This window comes from Pleurodeles waltl, chromosome 3_1, assembly GCF_031143425.1.
Source record: "Pleurodeles waltl isolate 20211129_DDA chromosome 3_1, aPleWal1.hap1.20221129, whole genome shotgun sequence".
NCBI lineage: Eukaryota > Metazoa > Chordata > Amphibia > Caudata > Salamandridae > Pleurodeles > Pleurodeles waltl.
This window is the reverse complement of record NC_090440.1, coordinates 964,353,311-964,373,738: the sequence shown is the minus strand read 5'-3', so window position 1 is coordinate 964,373,738 and position 20,428 is coordinate 964,353,311. Positions and strand designations below refer to the sequence as shown.

The 20,428-nt window shown below is 51.1% G+C and overlaps 1 protein-coding gene across 2 annotated transcripts in view; it reads right to left on the bottom strand.

The window, feature by feature from the left end:
- The window catches only part of LOC138284826 (mucin-2-like), a 283,362-nt gene that overhangs the window by 131,408 nt on the left and 131,526 nt on the right, over positions 1–20,428 (bottom strand). The gene's annotated exons all lie outside the window — the stretch shown is intronic.

Here is a 20,428-nt window from a genome sequence, read left to right as displayed (position 1 = left end):
GAGAGACAGTGGCTTTGCACTCCCCAGGATACATCAATGGACATGGAGCCCCGTCGTGGATCTGGCTCCGCATTCATGTGGCTGAGGTGCCCCCCCTTCCCTTCCCCCTGAGGTGCCTGTAGTGTTTCTATCTGATGCCCTGGCAGTGTTCTCTCGGATTTTGCTCAGGTATCTATTGTGGACCTCGCCCATGCATTTTTGGACTGTTGGTGCACGGACATTGTTGTGTACATATCTGCACTACTTCTCGGATTGTATGTGTAAATAAGAGTGATTTAGAGATATATATCTGTATATTTTTGTATAACATGTATATTGGCACATTACAATGTTTGGCTGAATTTTGCATTGTCTTTGCATTCTTCCGGGGGGATTGTGGGTTGTTAATGTGATTTTTGTGACTGCATTAGTGTGTATGTTGTCTAATGCGAGGGTGCGGGTGTTTGGTGGGTGTCCCCCTAACTTTTGCCTCCCCCGTGTCGTAGATGCAGTACTCACCGGTATCTTCTGCGCCTACGTAGCTGTTGGTCGTAAAGGAGCAGAAAGACAAGGGCAGGGAGTATTTGGAGTTCTGGGGTCATGGAGTCCTCGTTCCTCGTGGGATGTGTTGAGGTGAGTGTTTTCCCATTGCAGAAACTGTTTCCGCAGGGGTTTTTATCCACGGTGAATCCGCCCCGGAAAAGGTGGCGGATTGGCGGGTTGTAATAGTGTGGGCGGTACATTGTCTCCCACCTGTCTGTTGGCGGTAACCGCCGCGCTGCTTGTCTGTACCGCCGTGGCGGGCGGTGTGTTAAAGTGGCTGTCTTTGTTGCCGGTTTCCGCCAGGGTCATATTTCCCTTTTTTTGTCCGTCGGCCTGTTTGCGGTATTACCGCACCTTTTACACCGTCCGCCAGGGTTGTAATGACCACCTAAGTCCCAGCAGTCAGTGGAGGGGGTCATCGGATTCCTATAATGATTCAATGGGGGTCCCTGGGTTCCAGTAATGATAAAGTGGGGGTCCACAGAAGTCAAAAGGTTGGGAACCACTGTTGTAGAGTGTCAGAATGTTATATAGAGTGGAGTGCCACAGAGTGGATTACAGTGTTATACAGTGGAATGGTATTGAGTAGAGTAGACTACAGTGCAATATAGTATAGTGGAGTGGTATAGATTATCGTAGAGTTGAGTGGCATAGAGTAGTGTGCATTGGAATGACGTTGAGTGTGGTAATCAAGTACAGTAGACTAGAGTAGAGCTTGGTCTCCTCAAATATAGTAAAAAGGGGTGGAGCTATATAGAGGGTGTTATGTAGAGTGTTGTAGATTACATTAGAGTGATGTACACTTGCATTAACAGGAGTACATCGTTGTACAGGGGAGTGCTATAGAGTCGAAGATAGTGTGATAGAGAGGAGGGGGTGCTGTTGAGTATGGTTGAGAAGAGTACATTGGAGTGGTGGGGAGAGTAGGTGGGTTAAGTGGAGTGACCTAACCTGGAACAGCATAGAGTGGTGTGGTGTAGAGTGGAGTAGCATAAAGTGCCATAGAGTGGTGTGCTGTATAGTGGAATAGCATACAGTGGAGTGGCTTACAGTAGAGAGGAGTAGAGTGGAGTAGCATAGAGTAAAATAGTATAGAGTGGAGTGGGGTAGAGTGGAGTTACCTACAGCGGAGCAGAATAGAGTGAAACTGGCATAGAGTGAAGATGTGTTGAATGGAGTGGCATGCAGGGGAGTGGCGGAGAGTGGTGTACCATAGAGTAGAGTAGCATAGAGTGGGATAGCATATAGTGAAGTGGTTGTAGAGTGTAGTGGCGCAGAGTGTAGTGGCAAAGATTCTAGCGGTGTAAAGCAGAATACAGTACAGTGGAGAGCTGTAGAGTGGAGCAGCATAGAGTGGAGTTGCGTATAGTGGAATAGCATATAGTGGAGTGGCGTAGAGTAGAGTGGGGTACAGTAGAGTACCATAGAATGGAGTGGCATTCAGTGAAGCGGTGTGAAGTGTAGTTGCACAAGGCAAAAGGTTTTTTTTTAATGTAACTTTTATTACTTTACATTAATCCAACCACTGCCATGAACTGCTGCCCAGGTGCATGGCGGCGCCCGTGCCATGGCTACGCATGGATGCAGGGTCTGGCATTTGGCCAGTCCCTGTGGCCAACCTCTTATAACCAACCAACCCTGCCCCACACACACCCTTCAGCCGTACACAGCAGCGATTGTCGACAGGGCCTGGCCTGCAGCCAGGTCCTGCAACCTAGCCCTTTTTACCACTCAACAGCCATTGGCAATCCGCAGCGTGGGTTGGCCTCCCATTATACCCACTCAACCCCACGCCCCTCATGAAGTACTTCATTGTTTGGTGAAGATGTGATCATATTCCTGTGAATCAAAAACACATCTCCAAAATAGGCAAGAAAAGCACTCGGGGTGTTATGTAGCCATTTTAGTTAAAGCTTCAGACACATTATTTTACCAAACTAGGCCTGCCACTGTGCACTTTAACCTAGACATATTTTATTCAGCTTTCTTTTATTATTTTAACAGCAGACACATTTGCGTTCTTGTTTTATTTTCTCTATCTAGCTGTTCTTTGCCTAGGCCAGCACTGCATTCTTAAACAGGAAATTTATTTCACTCTGTGCTTTTGTCATGGCTGCAGTAAAGATAGGTTGCCAGCAAAAAAGGTATGCTTTGTCTCTAATGCTCACAGAAACATACATACTCTTATGTGGAGATCCTTTCTTGGAACATCAGCTGTTTTATTATAAAAACACTACTTTGACCCGTGTACGTTAGCGGGAGATTCCAGCCAAATGACCACAACTGTGGGCTGATTGCTGAGTGCTTTGCTGCAGCTGCTTATGTAGACTACAGGCCTCTTGCTCAGGTATGAGGGATGATGTTTTACCAGGGGAACCTGAAGGGCAGAATTAGAGCTTAACATGCTGTGCTCTAACAAAGCCTAGGTAGGAGCTACTTTTAATGATTCTAGTGACAATATGGTAGCATTATTTGTATGCTTCATTCTCCTTGTCTCGATTTTAATCCTGTCATGCTTCATCGTCCTAGTTATTGCAATCCATACTTTATTTTCTAAGATGCAGTTACTTAAAAAAAAACTTATTGAACTATACTCTGCCTCTGACTGTCCTTGCATTTGTGCGACTAACGTAACTGCGAGAAACGGATGAGATCTGAGGGACCACAATTTCCCTGAGGAGTCAATTGTGTCATGCGCTCAGTTGCCCAGTCCTCCCTGCTCTTGGGTCAAGATGAGGAAATGCTAGTTAGCCGGAACGAAACCCAGATTAGGCTGACAGGTGTCACCTGTAGTGGGTTCAGACTCAGTCCCCCACAGTGCAAGTGATTCTGCCACCCAAATCCAGTAGTCGCATTAGGATAATGAGGGTCTACGCGACAGAGGGTTCCTTTTAGTAAGCTATCCATCATCCTGAGAAAATGGCAGAAATATGTTACGTACTACTAATGTATATGGGTGGGGCTAAAAGGGTAGGGCCTCTAGGCCCTTTCTCATACTTGTCATTTTTAAAAAGGAGAACACAGTCTCTGGTCGCAGCAGAAGATGAACCCAGTCATCACAGTCTCTACATGAGATACTCCAATCCAAAAAAGCACAGATGCAAACACCTCCATCAAGGTTTACAGATAACTTATCAAGATGGAAATTCAGACAAAAAATATTTGCTTTGCCTTGACCATGTGCAAGAAATTAGGATGATTAGTACTTTACAGAAGTGGGACATCAACTTGGGCACCTAATTTGTTTTATATCTGTATGTGCTTCCTGTTGAGGTTTAATTTCAATGAAAGGAGCATCATGCCAGAATGAATCTTGCCCTGCATATTTATCCAAGAGAGGCCCTCATTTTGTGCAGAATGCCTACCCAGCTGGAGTACTTTCTAATGGCTAATTAATAAGTGCTACCTCGTTGGGAAAATGTATAGTGCATCTCCTAAACTAAAACTGCTAGAGGACACAGTGGAAACGTCTTTAGTGACCTTGCGTGTCTGTAAATTTGCCAGTATGAATGTTCTTCGAATGCTTTCTTCAGATAACATTTTGAGGTGCAACTGTAGAGAAAACACCAAAGTGTGTTTTCTCTGAAGTTTCACCTCAAAAAGTTAACTTTTTAATGTTGACAGGGACCATGGGGGAGTTTCAAGGCCATCGCTATACCAGCCAGCTCCCCACCAGCATTGCTCCCGCTCACAGGGAGCTGCATAAAACAGCAGTGCCACAGATTTTCTGAAAGTGTTTTTTTTTTTTTTAATACTTTTTGCCCTGCTTGGGTCCCAGGCTAGACTGTTAGGGTATTTTCCATTTTTTGTGTTTTTGTTTGGCGGATGCTGAATCCCAAAATGGAAGCCAACACTTCCTGGTTGAAGCGTTGGCAGTCACTCAGCTATCAGCAGAGGGACTGTTGGATCCGAGGAGAATCCACTTCCCTAGACATCTATATTTCTTTTTCCTTTAATATTTCCAAACCTACTAAACACATTTACACCAAATCACAAAAAGCACGATCTGCACACCAAAATCTAGCTTCCTGTCAGATTTGGTGTAATTCCATTCATGGTTCGGGCTCAAGGTGAATCTAAAGACCCTATTAGAATTAACATGGGAAACACACTTTTTTTTTTACCCCCCCTTCTTCTTGTCCCTCATTTGATGGATAACCCTGAAACTTTCCATGTGTGAAGAGACCCAATGGGAAACCTTTTTTGGAAATTAGGATGAAGATTCATGAAATGGTGCCAAAGATATAGCCAAGTCAATAAAAGCAAAAAAATATTTTCCTATGGAATGTAGGTCCTAACAGATAGATACTACCTAGTGGCACTAGGTAATTATAGTGTTATAGTTAGGACCTAGTTTCTATAGAAAAAGCGTTTTTTGTTTTGCTAACAACTTTGGCGCTGTTTGATGAATCTTCAAGAAATTTTCCAAAAATCAATGGACATCACTTCAGTTGCTGTCTTGAAATTTTTGGGGTGATCTATCCAGCGTGGGCCAAGAAAAATAGGGGGTCACAGACACATTTTCCCTATTCATTTTTCAATCGGATTTTGAAAAGTGATAGCGCCGAAACCACCGGACAGAATTGCACCAAATTTGGCAGAAATGTAACTCTTAGTCCAGAGCCTTTTTGATTTGTGGTGTAAATTTGTTTGGTAGTTTTACAGATATTAAAGAAAAATTACATTTGTATATATAGGGACGTGAAGGATTCATGACCCCTCCCGATCTCGTGATGAGATCTGATTTTCTGACAACACTTCAACAAGGAAATGTTGTCAGCCATGTTGGGACTCGGCTTCAGCCAAGTCCCAGAAAAAATGAATAAAAAATACAAAAGGGGCCAGGGTACGAACTCACAGCCTCGCCATGCAGTTTTTTCATCAAAAATGTTACTGAAACTATTAAATTGATATTATCAGTGATGTTATCAAAGATGTCATGAGTGTCGTAATTTGTGGGGTAATTAGCAGTGCATGGCGAGGGTGCGAGTTGTAATGACCTTAGGACAATAGGAGTTATAGTTACATATATATAAATATATATATATATATAGCTTCTGTCTGCCAGTCGGTTTCTCTCCCATGGCGTGACACGTGGAAGCTGGAGCTGCATTAGTTGTACACAATTTACAAAGATTCTCAAAACAGAGAACACACACGCTCAGTGTTTCAAAACAAAAATATATTCAAAATATACTGTGGTGAATCCTACTTCGTTTTAATGGGATAACAGGAGTTAGCTTAGCCTTTGGCTTGCAGACTTGTGTCCCCGTCACCTAGTAACTTTTAACCTACTTATCTTGCTCTGTCTTAGCACATTTAATTATTTATTTCTTCTAAGATGGCTGCCTTGTTTAGAGTTAGGCCACTTGTTATGAGTTACATTATCAGTGTCACCGTGCTAAGGCGTCAAGATCAAGCACCAAAGACAAACAAACAGTAGGTGCTCACACTTGGGGATTTTATCTCTCTATACTTTCGAGGGATTGTTTATATTAATTGCCGTCCCAAGCATGTCTGTTATCTATTGTTTGGGAACACACCTACGTCAGGGGTCCTTGAAGATATGTATAAATATATTGCACTTTAGACAGATAATCAGAGGGATTCCGACCAGAGGGCATCGCCACCATCGCTGATATTGATGCTGCAGTAGTCTTGACGCTGACCCAGTCTCCGCTTCCCTGCGGAGTCTGAGATAGAGACCTCATTCCAAGATAACGAGGGTTGGGAGCTCCTTTCATGGACATGGCATTGGCAGATTAGGTTTCACAAACCCAGCTCTCCTTTAGGTAGGAGGTTAGGCCTTTCACATTAGGGTATTAGGGCATATTACATCTTGTATGTCTTTTCTATGCATTGCAAGATGGTGGGGGTCTTTGTAATAATGACTCTCGTCTTCACAATTCTGTTTCTTGCACTATTCATTATCCTAATCATTGCAGCCCATGCAACTTATCTCAAATTGCAGTTATGTTGAATAAAAACTATTGAAACTTTACTGCATCTTTGTCATTGCCTGTGTTTGTATGAGACATGATATATCTGTGAGAAAGGGGTAATCTCCGTTTAGCCACGACATTCCCTGAGATGTCTTACTCTCGAGTCCATGCGTAAAGGCTGCCACAAATCACCTTTTACTATTGTGTTTCTGGTGAGGTGCTGCTAGTGAGCCAGTAAGGTTGGGACAACTGTAGCGACTTGTTGTAGGAAAGACGTAGACGACTAAAAACAAAAGTACTGTCATCCTTTAACCAGCAGTCTTGCCTAGAGCAAGAGTCCAAACTACGACAATACAAAAACAGCAAGACCCTGCGATGCTTAATTTTGAATACCTTTTTGGAACACTGAGCGTGCAAGTTCTTTGTTTTGAGAGACGTGCCTAACTGCCGGTGCTGCGTCAGGGCAAGGACCAAGCCCTATATGTAACATAAAAAAGAGATTACGCTGCACTCCCAGAGACTGTAAAATAAACTCTTCATTTATTAATCTTGATTAATATCATCTCCATGCCAGACAGTGCTCAATCCAGCACCACTAACGCCTTTCAACTCTTCCGTCTTTTTCAAAGTGGTTTCTGCTTTCATAAAGGAGGCAGCATTTCATCAGTAATAATTCACAGTGTCTTTCACAAACGAGGCACTCCTCCGAATCAAAGGCACACATACGTTGCAATTGTCCCGACAGACTCTTCTGGTGGTCATTCTGACCTCGGCGGTAAAAGGCGCCTACCGCCGGTCAGAAATCCTCCATAATCCCGCTGCGGTCGCGGAAACCCGCCACGGTCATTCTGACCCGCAGAAGGCAAACCTCCGAAAATCCGACCGCCACAACAGACCGCCAGACCAGCGGTCGGCGGAAAGGTGGAGGTGACAAAACCTCCACCGTCACGCCAACAGAAATACGCCCATGCCATTACGACCCACGAATCCACGCGGCGGTCATTCAAACGCGGTATTCCATTGGCGGGACACACCGCTGCGGTCAGAATACACACAAACGAACAAAACTCAGCCACATTGGACGATTTGAATCCCACACACCTGATACACATACACACACCACTCCCACACACACAATACAATATAAAACACACACCCACATCACCCACAAACCCCTACGCTAACAAATTCGTAAAGAAGGCAAGAGCGAGACACCAGCATCCAAAAAATAACAGCCACAGCCACTCAACACCATCACCCACACACTATCCACACACAAAACAACACACACCACCACACTCAACTCACTTAAATACACATACTCCACCCCACACATCATACACACCACCCCATGGCACCCCAAAGACAACCCCGCTTCACAGACGAAGAACTCAGGGTCATGGTGGAGGAAATCGTTCGGGTAGAGCCCCAGCTGTTCGGCACACAGATACAATACACCAGCATTGCCCGGAGGACGGAGCTATGGCAGAGGATTGTCGACAGGGTGAACGCAGTGGGACAGCACCCCAGAAATCGGGAAGACATCAGGAAGCGATGGAACGACCTACGGGGGAAGGTGCGTTCCATGGTATCCAGGCACAACATCGCCGTGCAGAAGACTGGCGGAGGACCCCCACCTCAACCCCCACAATTCACATCATGGGAGGAGGAAGTCTTGAACATCCTGCATCCTGACGGCCTCGCAGGAGTCGGCGGAGGAATGGATACTGGTAAGTTGAAGCTTCAATACTGCTTCCCCCCCACCTGCATGCCAAATCAGACCCCAACCCTCACCCCCATCCTCGAACCCCACCCTCACCCCCACCCCCATCCTCACCCCCACCCTCACCCCCACCACCATCCTCACCCCCACCACCATCCTCACCCCCACCCCCAGCACACCTATTCCCCGCCAATGTCTCACCATCACAACCCACACATCCCAAAACCTAGGCCTGCATGCGTCCACTAAGCATGGACACCCATCACCAAAGCATGCCCAATGCATATACACATCCCCCCCACAAGCCACCCTCACCAAAGCCCCCACACACGAATGCCAGCACTTGGGGACACGAGAACCCACAGATACACCCATATGCCACACATTGAAACTATAACCATACCTCTATACCCCTGCAGGACCCGACCGTCAACACACCGCGGCGGAGGGGCCAGAATTCTCCACACCCCCCACCCAAGAGGCCGTCAGCGATGACAGCAGCTCTGTCGACCTGGACACCGATGACCAGCCCGGACCATCGGGGACCTCTGGACAGTCGGTTCCCCTCACACAGGCCCAGGCCACTACAGACCCAAACCCCTCTGGGAACACCAGCACAGCTCCCACCCAGCGGGCCCATGCCTCTGTCTCCAGGGCGCGTCAATCTGCGGTGTGTCTACCACTACAGGGCACCCAGGATAACCCACCACCCCAACAACAACAGGGACCTGGGGGCAGTGGTAGTGGGCACACCGGCCAGGGGGCAGAGGCCCAGGGAAACAGGGGAACTCGGAGGGCAGCTGTGCGACAGGGGGGGGAGGAGAGGCCCAGGGAACCCACTCTCCACGAGGTCCTCACCACCATCATGGGAGCATACAACCGCTCCCAGGAGACGATGGCGACGGTACTGGCCCGGTTCCAGGAGATCCAGGTACTGCAGGAGGAACACTATCGGGGGTACAGGGAGGACATCAGAGCCATCAACACCACCCTGGTTACCATGGTAGGGCTGCTGCAGGACCTCGTCAACAACAGGGCGGACACTCAACAACACCCAAGGGCCCCTGCCACTAGCCTGGACCAAGAACAGCCAACCACCTCCGCCGGCGCTAGTGGACAGGAGGCCCCCGCACAGCAGCAGCCCACCAGACCCCCACCTCCTGCAGGAGAAGAACCACCCCGCAAGAGGGCCCTGAGATCTCGCAAGAAGACAGAGTAGGATGTCAAGACCCCCGCCAGCAATGGATACCACCTGATGTCATCCCACTGTCCCACATTGTCACCCTGTCCATCCTTGAACTGCCCATGCTCCATCTCTCCACAGGCCTCTGGACAATGCACCTGTGTGACTGTTACTCTGGACTCTGCCATGGACATTCCTTCACCATAGCCCCCACCCACTTGAAACCACCCATCCCATTTTGAGCACTTAAATAAACACCTATTTTGCACCAAAAAATCTGGAGTCTGGCTGTGATTTCAATAGATTGTAATTGACATGACAGTGCAAATATGTCCTTGTACATGGTGAAGTCAACAAACAGCTGCCACAAAGCTCTAGTCCATGGGGAAACGAAGCACAGGACTCGTAGTGGGGACCCCAGATCTGAAATAGGGAGGGAAAAGCCAAAACTCAGTCATCATACACTGGGGCAAATAGACAGGCAGCAGAGATGCAGGAGAGTAGTTAACATTTACTAAATTATCTTTGAAATGTTACCTGTGTCCTATTGGAAGTACTGTTCAATGATTCTGTCCCTGTTGTCTGTTTCAGCCCCGTCATCTTCCTCCTCGTCACTCTCCTCAGGTTCCACCGCTGCCACAACACCACCGTCTCGACCATCCTCCTGCAGGAAAGGCACCTGGCGACGCAAAGCCAGGTTTTGAAGCATGCAGCAGGCCACGATGATGTGACACACCTTCTTAGGTGAGTACATTAGGGATCCTCCTGTCATATGCAGGCACCGAAACCTGGCCTTTAGGAGGCCAAAGGTGCGTTCGATCACCCTCCTAGTACGCCCATGGGCCTCATTGTACCGTTCCTCTGCCCTGGTCCGGGGATTCCTTACTGGGGTCAGTAGCCACGACAGGTTGGGGTACCCAGAGTCCCCCACTAGCCATACACGGTGTCTCTGTAGCTGTTCCATCACGTAAGGGATGCTGCTATTCCTGAGGATGTAGGCGTCATGCACTGACCCTGGGAATTTGGCATTTACATGCGAGATGTACTGGTCAGCCAAACACACCACCTGGATGTTCATTGAATGGTAATTTTTTCTGTTCCTGTACACCTGCTCCCTGTCTCTTGGGGGAACCAAAGCCACATGGGTCCCATCAATGGCACCAATTACGTTGGGAATATGTCCAAGGGCGTAGAAATCACCCTTCACTGTAGCCAATTCGCCCACCTCAGGGAAAATGATGTAGCTCCTCACGGATTTCATCAGGGCAGACAACACTCTGGATAACACCTTCGAAAACATGGGCTGAGACATCCCAGAAGCAATTCCCACGGTTGTCTGAAATGACCCACTTGCCAAGAAATGGAGTACTGACATGACCTGCACCAGAGGGGGAATCCCTGTGGGTTGGCGGATGGGGGACATCAGGTCGGGCTCCAGCTGGGCACACAGTTCATGGATAGTGGCACGGTTAAGACGGTAGGTCAGGATAATGTGGCGTTCTTCCATTGTCGACAGGTCCACCAGCGGTCGGTACACGGGAGGATTCATCCGTCTCCTCGCCCAACCCAGCGGACGGTGCCTAGGAAGGACAACATGGAGCACACAGTCAAGCAACCCACAGGTATGTACTCACAGCTAGCACAGTAAACGATTCTCTATGCAGTGAATGGCGTGTCTGAGTGGCTATGCAAGGCCTAGGCCTGTGTGACGCAGTTGAAATTGAGCCATGGGGCCCTGGAAATGGCGGCTGCCTGACCTGTGAAGTGTGACAATGGGATGTGAGGTCAATGCGCTGGCGTGGCACACCGCGGCGGGCGGCGGGCCAAGACCGCGGCGCCAAGCCGCATTGGTTAACATTGAAGCCTATGGGTTTCAGGAGCCAATGGCGAAGGGCGCCGGCGGTGGCGGGACGCACCGCCGCGGTACGCACCGCCGCGGACGTGACCGCCATTTTCTATCTACTTATCCACTTGCGACTTGAACTTTCACAGGAGAGGACCTATACTGCAAGTGTTGCTGTGACCTCGGTCTGGAAGGGACAATGGCTGCTGCACCTGGGGAAAGGGCCCCTGCCTTCACTGGAGAGGAGTTGGAGAAACTTGTGGATGGGGTCCTCCCCCAGTATGCGCTACTCTACGGTCCTCCAGACCAACAAGTGAGTTTAATTCTATCTGGATTTGGGGCCACTGGCTGGCTTGGGGGCATGGCGGGGGGCCTGGCGGGGATGGGGGGCATGTTGGGCCTGGCGGGGGGCATGGCGGGGATGGGGGGCATGTTGGGCCACTGGCAAGGAAAATGCTGACAAACTTGAACGTGGTATTTCTCCCTCCCTGTACGTGTCACATAGGTCCGCGCCCATGAGAAGATCGAGATTTGGCGTGCCATCGCCAAGGAAGTCCGGACCCTGGGGGTCCACCATCGACGGGGCACCCACTGCCGCAAGAGGTGGGAGGACATCCGCCGCGGGACCAAGAAGACCGCCGAGTCTCTGCTGGGGATGGCCTCCCAACGTAGGCGGGGTGCCTGCCGTCAACTGAGCCCCCTGATGTTCCGGATCCTGGCGGTGGCCTACCCTGATTTGGATGGGCGCGTGAGGGCAGCACAGCAGACACAAGGGGGTGAGTACAAGCATTATCTACTCTGTTGTCGCGCAGTGGAGGTGTCTGGTTGGGGGAGGAGGGCTGGGGGTCCCCCTAGGCCAGGGCGATATCCGTAGGCTGGGCACCCCCGTAAGCCCCTGTGTCCCCAGCCACCACCCTCAGTAGTTTGTCAGTACAGCCATCCCTGGGCCGTGTCATCCATGGGTGCAGTTGTCAACTCTAGGCGTGTAGGGCATGTTCCACGGAATGTGTAGCGGACCCCAAGTGCGCAACTTAGTGCAGGGGGCATCTGTGTCTGTCATGTCCGCTAACTGTACCGGAGATCCATGTAATCAATATCCCTTTATTTCTCTCTCCCCCCCCCTTTTTGTTTGTCTTTCTGTGCTTGTGTGCATCAGCATCATCAGGCGGAGGAGAAGTGGCATCGGGGCAGGAGGGAGCTGCATCTCACATGGCCCAGGAGGGCCATGCCACAGAGTCAGACTGGACCAGTGAGACGGAGGGCGAGGGGAGCTCCACGACGGGGACGACTGGACCCTGCAGCGACACGGACACGTCCTCGGAAGGGGGCTCCCTTGCGGGGGTGGCACCATCCGTGCCCCCCGCCATTACAGGTACAGCCGCCACCCAGCGCACCATCACCGCCCTCCCAGCAGCCCCTCAGCGTTCGCCCCGTGCCCGCTCTGCCAGGAAGCCGGGCATCTCCTTCGCCCCAGGCACCTCAGGCCCTGTCCCTGTTACCCCCGCTGCCCTCAGTGAGGAGGTCATTGACCTCCTCCGAACGCTCATTGTTGGGCAGACTACCCTTTTGAATGCCATCCAGGGGGTGGAGAGGGAGGTTCATCGCAGCAATGCGTACCTGGAGGGCATTCATTCGGGTCAGGCTGCCCATCAGCGATCGTTCCAGGCTCTGGCCTCAGCACTGACGGCAGCCATTGTCCCTGTCTCCTGCCTGCCTCTACTAACTCCCTCCTCCCAGTCTCCTGTTCCTCTGCCTGTCCCACCCACACCATCAGACCAGCCTGCACACACCTCAACACCCAAGAGAAGCTCATCCAAACATAAGCACCACAGATCACGCAGACATTCACACACGCAACATTCCGATGCAGACATGCCAACAGTCACTACCACCTCTGTGACCCCCACCTCCTCGTCTCCCTCCTCCCTCCCTGTGACGTCTACACTCACACCTCCATTCACCTCACCATCAGCCAGTGTTTCCATCACCAGCACACCCTCCACTCCAGTCCGCACACGTGCAGTCACCACCCCCACTGCCATTTACACGTCCCCTGTGTCCTCTCCCACTGTGTCTGTCACCCCCTCTTCCACACCACACAAACGCAGCCACCCACCCACCCAACAGCCATCCACCTCACGACAGCCTATCCCTCCTGCACCTGCACCCAAAGACAGCAAACGTGACTCACCTACAACCACATCCTCTCCCTCCACTCCCATTCCCACTGTACCTACCACTCTCCATTGTCCCAAGAAGCTCTTCCTCGCCACTACTAACTTCTTTCCTGACCCTGAGCCCCCCCCTCCTTCTCGTCGGGGTAAGAAGAGCACCTCAGCCACCACCAGCCCTGCAGCCCCCTTGACAAGGGTGCAGGGGTATTGGAGCCCGCCAGCCCGCATGTCTGGATCTTCGCCCAGCAGCAAGGGGACAGCCAGCCCACCCCCTGGGAAGAGGAGCAGAAGGGGCGCCGCAGGAGCCCGCCTTCTACATCCCCCCCGGACACCACCCAGAGACAGTCACCAGCCACAGCTCCAAAGGGAGGCAAGGGCCACAGGCCCACGACTAAGGAGGGCAAGGGCAGCAAGTCGGAGAGGTCAGGCAGCAGGCCTGCTGCCCAGGAGGAGCCCACAACCCCCATAGCCGCTGCCCCGGGAGGAACCGGCACAGCTGCCCCGGGAGAGCCCACCACCCCCATAGCCGCTGCCCAGGGAGGACCCAACCCAGCTGGCCAGGAGGGCCCCACCACCCACAGCCCAGGTGGGCAGTGAAGGAGCACCATCCCCGCTGCCCAGGAGGGCACCACCAGGCAATTAGCAGTTGGCCATAGACCGTCCGCCGTCTCAAGAACCGCTGAACTGGGCCCCGCCGTCTCAAGCACCGCTCCGCTGGGCCCCGCCGTCTCAAGCACCGCTGAACTGGGCCCTTCAAGGCAAGGAGCGCTGAACTGGGCCCCGCCCTCTCAAGAACCGCTGAACTGGGCCCCGCCGTCTCAAGCACCGCTGAACTGGGCCCTTCAAGGCAAGGAGCGCTGAACTGGGCCCCGCCGTCTCAAGCACCGCTCCGCTGGGCCCCGCCGTCTCAAGCACCGCTGAACTGGGCCCTTCAAGGCAAGGAGCGCTGAACTGGGCCCCGCCGTCTCAAGAACCGCTGAACTGGGCCCCGCCGTCTCAAGCACCACTGAACTGGGCCCTTCAAGGCAAGGAGCGCTGAACTGGGCCCCGCCGTCTCAAGAACCGCTGAACTGGGCCCCGCCGTCTCAAGCACCGATCCGCTGGGCCCCACCGTCTCAAGAACCGCTGAACTGGGCCCTTCAGGGCAAGGACCGCTGAACTGGGCCCCGCCGTCTCAGGAACCGCTGAACTGGGCCCTTCAAGGCAAGAACCGTTGGCCCTTTGGCAGACGTGGCAGGGCAGGATCTATCTCGGGCAGGGCTGCAGGATGTCCTCTGGCCAACTTGCCTCCTCCAGTGGCAGTGGGGTCTGTTATGGACTGTTTGGACTGTGGCTTTGCTCTCCCCAGGATGGCCCAGTGGGCAGGCCACCCACTGTATGGACTGTATGGACTGTGGCTTTGCTCTCCCCAGGATGGCCCAGTGGGCAGGCCACCCACTGTATGGACTGTATGGACTGTGGCTTTGCTCTCCCCAGGATGGCCCAGTGGGCAGGCCACCCACTGTATGGACTGTATGGACTGTGGCTTTGCTCTCCCCAGGATGGCCCAGTGGGCAGGCCACCCACTGTATGGACTGTATGGACTGTGGCTTTGCTCTTCCCAGGATGGCCCAGTGGGCAGGCCACCCACTGTATGGACTGTATGGACTGTGGCTTTGCTCTCCCCAGGATGGCCCAGTGGGCAGGCCACCCACTGTATGGACTGTTTGGACTGTGGCTTTGCTCTCCCCAGGATGGCCCAGTGGGCAGGCCACCCACTGTATGGACTGTTTGGACTGTGGCTTTGCTCTCCCCAGGATGGGCCAGTGGGCAGGCCACCCACTGTATGGACTGTTTGGACTGTGGCTTTGCTCTCCCCAGGATGGGCCAGTGGTCATGGAGTCCCCTCGTGGATCTGGCGTCGTGTACTCAAGTGGCTGAGGTGCCCCCCCTTCCCTTCCCCCTGAGGTGCCTGTCCTATTTTCTTTCTGATGCCCCTGCAGTGTTCTCTCCGTGGAGTTCTTGTCGTGGGACTGGGCCTTGCCCCTTTGCACAGGACCCCTGTGATCCACGGACAGTGGTTGGACTACATTTAGTAGCTGTATATATTTTGTACATAGTTTATTTATTTATTGGGATTACTGGTGTCCATATTTCAATATATCTGGCCGTTTATGATCTCTTCTTTTGGTCTTTGCATTATTTCGGAGGGGGGTGGTTTGTGGGTTGTGACAGTGATCTGTAGGAATGCATTGATGTGTGTGTTGTAGTGGGTGTGGGTGGGTGGGTGTGTGCCGGTAATCTTTTCCCTCCCCTGTGTCGTAGGTGCAGTACTCACCGATGTCTTCCGCGCCGCCGGGCGTGCTCCTGGTATATGAGCAGGAATAGGAGTGCGGGGATGACCTGCAACTCTGGTTCCATACTGCCGGAATCTCGCGTGGAGTGCGTAGAGGTGAGCGTTTTCCCGTTCGTAGTCTGTTTCCGCCGTGTTCTTATCGGCGGTGCTCCCGCCCCGGAAAAGGTGGCAGATTGGTGGGTCGTAATAGGGTGGGCGGTACATTGTCTGCCGCCTGGCTGTTGGCGGGAACCGCCGCGCTGTTTGTTTGTACCGCTGTGGCGGTCGGAGTGTTAAGTTGGCGGGCTGTGTTGGCGGTTCCCGCCAGGGTCAGAATTGCATATTTTAGACCGCCGGCCTGTTGGCGGCTTGGCCGCCGCTTTATCACCGACCGCCAGGGTCAGAATGAGGGCCTCTGTGCTTTCCCAACTGAAGTCCGTGAAACCTGCTCACCGACCTGGTAAATTTCGCCATGATGTTTCAGCCTGCGGCACTCTGGTATTTATAGTCCTCCTAGATCACACCTGCCAACCATCAAGGCTGATAGTCAAATACACGTTTGGTCTCATTTAAAAAGGCCATGTGCAGTTCTCAAGTCTCGGGTTTACATCATGCTCAAATGATGCAAACAAATTAAAAATCAAAGCTTCCTATTTTGAAGGTAACGGCATACATATTTACTTCAGCATGAACTTTAATTAGAAATCCCAATATCCATATGTCTTGTGCCTCAATATAATGAACTTGTGCAAGTTCACCATTTCTACACATATATACATATTTATAAAGATATATATATATGTATAGAGCAAGAAATGTGTGTGTGTGTGTGTAGATAGATAGATAGATAGATAGATAGATAGATAGATAGATAGATAGATAGATAGATAGATAGATAGATAGATAGATAGATAGATAGATAGAAAGCGAAGTGAAGCTCTAACAAAACCCCCGACCCTTGAGGGGAAGTGCAAGTGTCTAATAGTTTCTATTTTTGGAGAACTTATTTTTAGGTGTATGTTACATTCACATGGGCACAATACAGTTACACAAATTAAAAGAGTCCAATAAATGGAGTGGGCTGGTCGGCTGATCTATACCTTCTGATGGGGTGGAACGGAATATAATTTGAGTGACATGTCAACAGACCAATGGTGAAATAATGTTGATATGGAGCTCCAACATATGTATGTATTTATTTTGTAAAATATTGTTTAGAAAACACAAGCTAAAGCCATCTTTAGGCCAGACCTAAAAAGGCTGGCACTTTGTGATGCCTGCTTCTCTATCATCTTGAATCTAGGTCGGGGGAAGGGCAATCTTTTCATCTAATTTTCTTTGGAAAATATCTGCAGGAAATGTCAGACTTTGAACCTTGGAAAGATTTTTTAAAAAGAAAAACAGTATTTTTTCAGTTGCATCATCATCTTTAAGTTCTAGCGTTCAAGCAGGTAAGTGGGTTCATATGCAATATAAGCTCTTATAAGCCATGCCTAGCAGGCAGCCAGACACTTTTGGTTTTGTAAGCCTGGGGCAGACAAGGCGCCCACCCAGCCTCCAAAGTGGGGAAGGTCTGGTGGCATCTCTCCATGGTGGGCCCCCCCTGTGATGGGCAAACAGGGGTCTGACCTTGGGAGGACACTCAGTCAAGAGAATCAAGGGGATGCCAAGAAGTAAGAGTTGGGACAGGCAGTAGCTTAGCTTAAACCCAAAGTCCAATAACAAGCTTCTTAACTTCAGCAACTTGATTATACACTATTGGAGCTGGAATTACTGCAGCTGCTGGCAACACACTTGCCCTCCAACTGATCAACATTAAAGCATTTGAATGTATCATCACCATCACATGGATGTGCGATTGGCCTGAGATTATCTGGAGTCACAAAAGCACCTGGGCAAGCCCGGACTGGTCTTGTTCTAATGCATGCATCCCGGAAGGTCAGCATATGTCAGCATGTATTAGCTTCAGAATTAACACAGGTATCCAAGTAACAAATGGGACGATCAAATGAACCATAACTGATTTAATGAGTCATTTGAAGTTTTACTGAACCAGCTGCGTTTATTTATGTGTACATGGCTTAATCTTTGAGACAAGCATGTGCTACTGGCAGGATCAACCAGGTGGCAAAGACATCAAGAAAAAGAGTCTAACTTTCTGGAGCCCTGGTTGGGCTTGAAGAGGCAAATGAGCCTTCATCTTGACTTCTGGGGTAGCTATTTATTCCTATGGCATGTGGAATGAGATGGCCAGAATAAGAGCGACCAGGTGACTGGCCTTGAAGGAAGGCCACCTATTCACACCATGTCTTATGAATCAGTTTTAGCTTGTCCGTGGATGCACAAGGGGCTCCCAGTCCAGGATCTCAGGGCCTGGGAAATGCCTCACACATGGGGCTGTCAGGCTGCTTCGTGGAGCTCTGACACAGGGCCTGGACAGAGATGTTTCTCCCACCCAAGCAGAGGAGCCCTGTCCTGGGGTCTAGCTGTCTGAGCAGGCTGGGGAAGGCGGGTCAGGGAAATGCATCCCAAGGCCCACTAGATCTCTTACCGGGGGCACAGTCAGAGCTTCTAAACCTAGGCAGGCAGCAGAGGCCTTCCAGGGATTGGAGGGTCCCATACCAGGGGCTTTTGGCCATAGCAAGCTAGAGGATGGAGCCCAGGGTTAGGGTTTTCATTAAAGGCCAGCCAGAGCTTTGCCCTGGGGGCCAATCAGTGCTTCTTGACCCAGGCAGGAAGGGGAGACCCGATCCTTGGTACTTTAGGACACAGCTGGCTGGGGACGCAGGCCCGGAACCAAAGACTTTCACCCCTGGGTTTGCCAGAGCTCTTACTCTCTTCTTCAGAGAGCTCTTCTTCACCAGGCCAAACAAGAGATCCCTTCCAGGGCCTGAGGAACCCCGTCCTGGGCACTTCGCAACATGGAGGCCTGGACAATTGAGCCCAGGGCCAAGGGCCTATACCACCAGCCCTGCCAGATCTCCTACCTGGGGCCTTGACAGAGTTTCTTGGCCCAAGTAGGCAGGAGGCTTTCCAGTGCCTGTGGGGCCTAAATCTTTGGAACTTTTGGACACAGCAGACTGGAGGACAGAGCCCAAGTATGGATGTTTCTAGCCATGTACCCAACGGAGTTCCAACCTGGAGCCCGGTCAGAACTTCTCCATCTGGCTCAGTTGAGGAGCTCTCCAGGGGCTTGGGAGACTCACAGAAGAAGGGATCCCAGGCCTCTACCCCCAGGCCTGCGAGAGATCTGACCTGGGGCCCAATCAGAGCTTCTTAACAAGGGCAGCCAGGAGAGACCTTTCTGAGCCTACAAGACCGTGTTCGAGGCACTTTGTGACACAGCAGGCTCGCTAATGGAGCCTAGATAGGGAGGGCTTCAGCCGTGGGACAGCTGGGGCTCCAACTAGGGACCCGGTATCAGTCACTTTGTAACATGGAGGCCTGGTTAATGGAGCCCAGGGCACAGGGTCTACACCCCCAGGCATGCCGAAGGTCTGACCCAGGGCCAATCAGAACTTCTTAACAAGGGCAGGCAGGGAAGACGCTTCCAGGCCTGCGGGTCCCCATCCCAGGCACTTTGTGACACAGCAGGCTGGGGAATGGACCCCAGATATGGAGGCTTCCAATAATGGGCCAGCTGGAGCTACAAACCTATGCTCATTCAGATCTTCTTCACCCAGCTAAGCCGGAGAGCCCTCCAGGGGCTTGCATGACCTTGTCCTGGGCACTTTGCAATATAGAGACCTGGAGAATGGAGAGCAGGGTCAGGGGCTTCCAACTCCGGGCATGCCAGAGCTCTGACCCAGCACCCAGTCAGAACTTCTTAACCAAGGCAGGCAGGGGGGAACTTCCAATGCCTGCAAGAGCTATCCTGGGCACCTTGAGACATGTCCGGCCAGAGAAGGGAGCCCATAGACTGGAGCTTCCACACTTGGGGACCCAGTCAGAGCTTTTTTAAACATGGGTAGGGGAGGCCTTCCCAGGCACTTTGCAACATGACGGGCCAGAGAACAGAGCGAAAGGATGAAGGCTTCCAACCCAGGCCTAGCCAGAGCTCTGACCCAGGGCTTGTTAGAGTGTCTTCACCCAGCCAAACAGGGGAGCCCTCTGCAGGGCTGAAGTGGCCTATTCCTGGGACTGTGTGACATGGTGGACCAGCACACAGACCTCAGGTCATGGGGTTCTCACCCTTCACAGTCCAGACAACTACACTTTCTTGAAATCAGTGGACACCGTGTGATGGAGGGAGGCATTTAAGAGAATATATCCAGCATCCTGAAGCCCCCTGACTGGGCTTGAATATTCAAATGAACCCTCTTGGTGACTTCCAGGGCCGCTCAGAATTTTTAACACAGAGTCACATGAAGGAAGTGATGTGTTCTGTTTATTTATTTCAAGTACAGAATGTCATAAGTGACATTTAAATTGAACATTTTGCACCCATGTAGGCATTGTAACTGACCCCTAATTTTAACTTTGCACAGTCCCACCTCAAGGTTGGCAAGAATTAGACATATCAGTGAAATTAGGGGCATCTCTGAAAGGTGAATAGGATTGATGCAGCATCAGCCAGTTTTCAGAGAGAATTCTGAAAGGGCAGTAGTGTTAGGGCAGCTAGTAACATATCACACATCTGGAAGACTAGTAAGCATTGTGGCAAATCAGGCACTTGTCAGGTAACCTTGTGAAAGGATTTTGCAATCTGTGTCAGAATCAGGCACTTC